The 5,592-nt window shown below is 52.8% G+C and overlaps 1 pseudogene; it reads left to right on the forward strand.

Annotated features, from left to right (window-relative positions):
• The first annotated feature begins 554 nt into the window (after positions 1 to 554).
• LOC142281302 (U2 spliceosomal RNA) lies at positions 555 to 761 on the forward strand (annotated as a pseudogene).
• The last annotated feature ends 4,831 nt before the right edge of the window (positions 762 to 5,592 follow it).

The following is a 5,592-nucleotide window of genomic DNA, read 5'->3' on the forward strand; positions in this document are numbered from 1 at the left end:
TGGGAAGGGAAGGGAAAAGATTAGGGTTTGGGGATGATGAAAGGGCTTTCTACGGGCAAGGATGGCAAAGGGTGGCAGTGACGGAAAGTCAGGCAGCCTGTCCTGTCCTGTCCTGTCCGTCCGTCTTTTTGTATCATGAATTGGAAAGACTGCAAGGGGGAGGGGAGGTGCTTGTGTCCAAAAGGAGGAGTTATTTAGATTCATTGCAGTGGGCGGCGGCTGCAAAAAGCACCATTCTTCTTGTTTTTGCTCTGCAAAACAGCCTTTTCAAGGGTTGGCTTGGGTGACAAAATGTCTTCTGTAGGCGTGGGTTTGTCTCCCTCTCCCTAAGATGTGTCCGGTATAGGCCAGGGTGCCACTCAAGGCCGTAACCAATTCGGGTTATAGCTTCTCGGCCTTTTGGCTAAGATCAAGTGTAGTTTCGGAGGACGCTACCTTGGTCGGTACTGGAAGGTGCCTGGGATTGCACGTCTGCCGGCCTTGAGGAAGTGTGTGCGCCTTCTGGTGACACATAGCCCTCTTGTGCCTGGACGGTTCCCAGGCAACGGGAGGCGATCACCTTTGTTATTTTGAAGTCCTACTGATAAACAGAAAAAAAAAAAAATTAAATCTGTTCTTATCAGTTTAATATCTGATACGTCCCCTCTCTGGGGACCATATATTAAATGGATTTTTAGAACAAGGAGATGGAAAAAATCTTGCTCTGTCCACTCCACGCATTGACCTGGTATTGCAGTACCTCCAGGACCGGTGCACCCCTTCTTAACCCAGTTTCCAAAAGCAGAACTCAATTCACCTGATTCAAATGAGCCCCATTAGTGAATTGAAAGAAAGCAAAAACTTTATATGCACCTCAATTTGGCCAATTCACTTTTCACACTTTCACCCTTTTTTTTTATCTTTCACACCTTTTACTTGCTTTATTGATGCAAAAAGCTGTGCCAAATAGCAAACTCATCTCCACTCAACTTGACCAACTCTGCTATGTCCCGTGCAGTATCTTATTCTCAGTCTTATCTAGATCATTTGCAATTGAATAGAATAGATCCCTTTTGGCTGCTTATGACTGTGTAAAATATGTAGTTTTACTGGGCTGGGATGAGAGAATCCATTGAAGCATGGTGTAGGGATTGTGGTTCCTGTGTGCTAAGAAGAGAGGCTGGCACCAGCCAGAAAGCCCCATTGCAGCCAATAATCACTTAATAACTTTTTCAACTTGTCATCATATGGGAGGCCTTCCATTCCTTGTAGTAGTCTAGTTGCCCACCTTTGAACTGACTCTAACTTCTGAATGTCCTTATTAAAATGTGGAGTCCAAAACTGGTTCCCATATTCCAGATGTAGCCTTACAAGTGATTTATAGAGGTGTAACAATACGTTGGGATCACGGGATCTAATCTCCCTTTTTATACACCCTAAAATCTTGTCCCAAGCAGCATTCCATCAGCCTCTGGAAGGTTCCTGGCGCATTGCACAGCTCGAAGGGCATGCTTTTGAACTCGCAGAGACCCATAGGGGTGGCGAAGGCGGTCTTCTCCCGGTCTGCCTCAGCAACGGACACTTGCCAATAGTGACTAGTGAGATCAAGGGTAGAAAAATAATTTGCAGTTCTCAATGCAGCTAGCGATTCCTCAATACGGGGAGTGGTGCCGTCCTTCTTTTTTAACAGGATCAACAGAGCTGCCCAAAGGCTACAACTGTCACGGATAACCCCAGCCGCCTTCATGTTGCTCAACATGTCCTTGGTACACTGGCAATGTGAAGGTGGTATTGGCTTATAGCTCTCTTTGATGGGTGGGTGTGCACCTGTGGGGATGTGGTGGTGGACCCCTTTTATTCCCCCAAAATCTAGCGGGCTTCCCACCGGTAACCCGCTCCCCAGCTTGGATGGATGCTGAGGGAGCCCCTTTTGCCCGCAGGCTCTGGCCCTGGGAACTGTAGCCTTGGCGGTGACTGTGCTTCCCTCTACGGTGTGAGCTGTTGCCTTCAATCGGGTCTTGACTGCTGGGAAACCCTGGAGGTTCCTGTCGCTAACGGATTTGACCGGTTTTACGGCGACTCCTAGCCTGGTCGGGGTCCGTAGGCCCTGCCGGATGGTGCTGGCTTCTCTTCACTCCCCGATCTGGTACCGGCGGGCCACCGCCCATCCCCGGTCCGTACGGTTCACTCCAATCAGCCTCTCCTGCAGAAGGTCACCACCGTCTGCCAACCTTGCTGAGTGCCCGGGCCACACACACGGACACGGTCAGTCTCCTCTCCTCTTCACTTCTCTAACTCCAAAACTGATCTCTAATCTGACTCCTTTTCCCGCCTCCAGGACTGTGAACTCCTCGGTGGGTGGGATCAACCGCCTGGCCCACCCCCTGGTGTGGACATCAGCCCCTGGAGGAAGGCAACTAGGATTTGTGTTTAGCTTCGGTGTGCCTAGCCGGAGTGTAGAGCGTGTTGGTGTAGTACCTGTGACGACCTGGCTTGTCCAGGGCGCCACATTCCCCTATAGTAAAATGCAGACCGTCCGCGGGCTGCCCGTCCATCACCGGTTTTATTTTCACAACTGAAAAAGAATAAAACGGTAAAACATGTAAAAGCATCATAAACATTTTACAACGGTACAGCTTCCGCTCTTCTCCCACCCAAACAACCTGGCCCTGATGCTGCCCCTAAGAAGCGGGCAGCACCCCTTGACCCCAGTCCAGCACCAAGTTGCCCGAGCGGGTTCTGTCTCTTTCAGGGGGCCCACGTCCAAGGGGACCCCTGAACCCCCGGAGGATCGCCACCGGTTACGGTAGTGGCGGGCCTAGGCCATCCCTTTCCTCCAGGCCCATCCTCCCAAATCAGCCTCTCCGGAGGCGGTAACGGTGTCAAGCCAACAAACATTTTTATTTACATTGCACTAAGTTTGTGGTTGCCCTGCAAGTTCTCGGGCTTGTCCGTAAGCAGTTCCTTACGCAATGGTTGCACAGTCCCTACGGGGACATCAGTTGCCGGCAACGGCCGGTTTAATCACGGTTCAATCAGGTAAACTTCTTTGGTTGATCATCTTTACTTATCATTTAAAACTTTCAAACTGGTACACTCAACACATAAAGCCCCACCCTTTTAAAGAGTAGTTTCCCTGTACCTAAGTGGGGGTCTACCTAGGTTGGGGCGAGTGGACCTTCGGGATCCGGTGTCAGTGGTGACAGGCAGTGGGGCAGAGGGAACAGTCAGTTCCTCCTCCCTGCTATCATGTGGGGCAGGCGGAGGCGTAGGGGAGCTGGGTACAGGTACATCCCTGGGCACTGGCTCGCGGTTAACCGTTTCCATCATTTCTTCATCCACGGGTTGTGGGAACAGTATCACTGGAAGGATCACCGCACCGTTCTGTGTAGGCCAGTCTGCTGGAAAATCACCCATCATGGTGTGGATTACCTCTTTTTCCTTCTCCACTGGACTGGGAACTGGAGCCTCATCCGCTACTCTCAATGCTGGTGGGCACTTCTTCAGGTGGTCTCGGGAAACCGTGGCCAAAGTCCCCCCCTGGTCACGGCTGATCTGGTAGGCCTTCCCATTCTCCCATCCTGTGGGCTGGACTACATACGGGGTTTTTTCCCATTGATCATCCAGCTTGTGGGCCCTTCTTTTCCGCTTCAGCACTACATCCCCAGGTTGGAAGGAACCGGCAGGCGCCTTCTTGTTGAAGCACTGCTCCTGTTGTCCCCGACTCCGGCACAAGTTCTTTTCAACATACTCCTGGACCTGTCGGTACTGTGTCCTCCGCCGAGTGTCCCATTCAGCTGTCGACAGGAGTGCTTCTGAAGCTTCCAAGCCCATTTCCAGATCCACTGGTAGCCGGCCGGGACGAGCTCTCATCAGGTATGCTGGAGTGCATTTCGTAGAGCTGGAAGGGATGTTGTTGTACATATCGACCAGGTCAGGTAGATTCTCCAGCCACAGGTTCCGCTCTTCCAGTGGTAACGTCTTGAGGAGGCCCAGGACCAAGTGGTTCATCTTTTCACAAATGCCATTGGTTTGGGCGTGGTAAGGCGTGGTCCGGATTTTCTTGCAGCCGTACAACTGGCAGAATTCCTGGAATACCTCTGCTTCAAAGGCCGGACCCTGGTCGGTAAGCACCCTCTCCGGGTACCAATGCGGTCAACAGAAATAAGCCTGGAAAGCCTTAGCAGCGGTGCGGCCGGTTAAGTCCTTAACTGGGACAACCACCAGGAACCTCGAGTAGTGGTCTACGATGGTCAGAGCGTAGGTGTACCCACTTCGGCTGGGGGTGAGCTTTACATGGTCAAGGGCAACCAGCTCCAGCGGTTGGTGTGTAATGATCGGGTGTAGGGGTGCCTTCTGGCTGGCCTCGTCCTTCCTTCTCAATGCGCAAGGGCCACATTCTCGGCACCAGGCCTCCACAGATTCCCGCATTCCACTCCAATAGAACCGCTCTCTTAACAACATCTCTAGCTTCTTCCACCGAAGTGCACTGCACCATCATGGTATGCTTGCAGGACGGTGGGCACGTTAGCCTGGGGAATCACCAGCTGGCGGATCTTCTCGTGAGTCTTTGGATTAATCAGCTCGCGATACAACTTCCCCTGGTGTAGGTATAGCCGGGTCCATTCTTGCCACAGACGTTGGGCTTCGGCAGGGGCAGCAGGGTCTATCCCAGCAGAACCCTGTTCCACTAGAGTCTTGACCAGGCGGACAGCAGGTGCCTGGTCCTGAGCTTCCTGCCAGTCCTGTCGGGGCAGCGGATCCAGGTTCACCCGTTGTTGGTAGACGTGCACCTTCTCAGTGAATGGCCGGTGAAATGCAGGCAACTCGATCTCTTCGAGGTCATCATCCTCTGGCCCCTCTTCCGACAGGTGGGGCATCCGGGAGAGTGCATTGGCATTGACGTTGGTACGGCCGGCCCGGTACTTGATGGTGAAATCGTAGTTGGCTAACCTGGTCACCCACCGCTGCTCCAACGCGCCCAGCTTGGCCGTATCTAGATGGGTCAGCAGGTTATTGTCTGTGTACGCGGTGAACTTGGCTGCTGCCAGGTAATGGCGGAACCGCTCGGTGATAGCCCACACCAGTGCCAAGAGCTCAAGCTTGAAGGAGATGTAGTTCTCAGGGTTCCTCTCAGTCGGTCGGAGTTTTCGGCTAGCATAAGCTATTACCTTTTCCCTTCTGTCTTGGACCTGGGATAGAACAGCCCCCAAGCCCACATTGCTGGCGTCGGTGTAGAGGATGAATGGGCGGCTGTAGTCAGGGTACGCTAGGATTTCCTCTCCGGTCAGGGCTGTTCTCAGCTGGCGGAAGGATTCCTCATGCTTTTCTTCCCACACCAATGGGGCTACTAGGGATCTACCACCCTTGGTCTGTCCTACGAGGAGGTCTTGCATGGGGGCAGCCATCTTTGTGTACCCCTTAATGAAGCGACGGTAATATCCCACCAGGCCCAGAAACTGCCTCACTTCCCTCACTGTGGTCGGTCTCGGCCAGTCTTGGATGGCGGTGATCTTCTCGGGGTTGGGGGCGACACCTTCCGCACCAACCACATGTCCTAGGTACTGCACTCTGGGTTTCAGCAGATGACACTTTGAGGGCTTCAACTTCATC

This window comes from Anomaloglossus baeobatrachus, unplaced genomic scaffold (genome assembly GCF_048569485.1).
Source record: "Anomaloglossus baeobatrachus isolate aAnoBae1 unplaced genomic scaffold, aAnoBae1.hap1 Scaffold_470, whole genome shotgun sequence".
NCBI classification, from domain to species: domain Eukaryota; kingdom Metazoa; phylum Chordata; class Amphibia; order Anura; family Aromobatidae; genus Anomaloglossus; species Anomaloglossus baeobatrachus.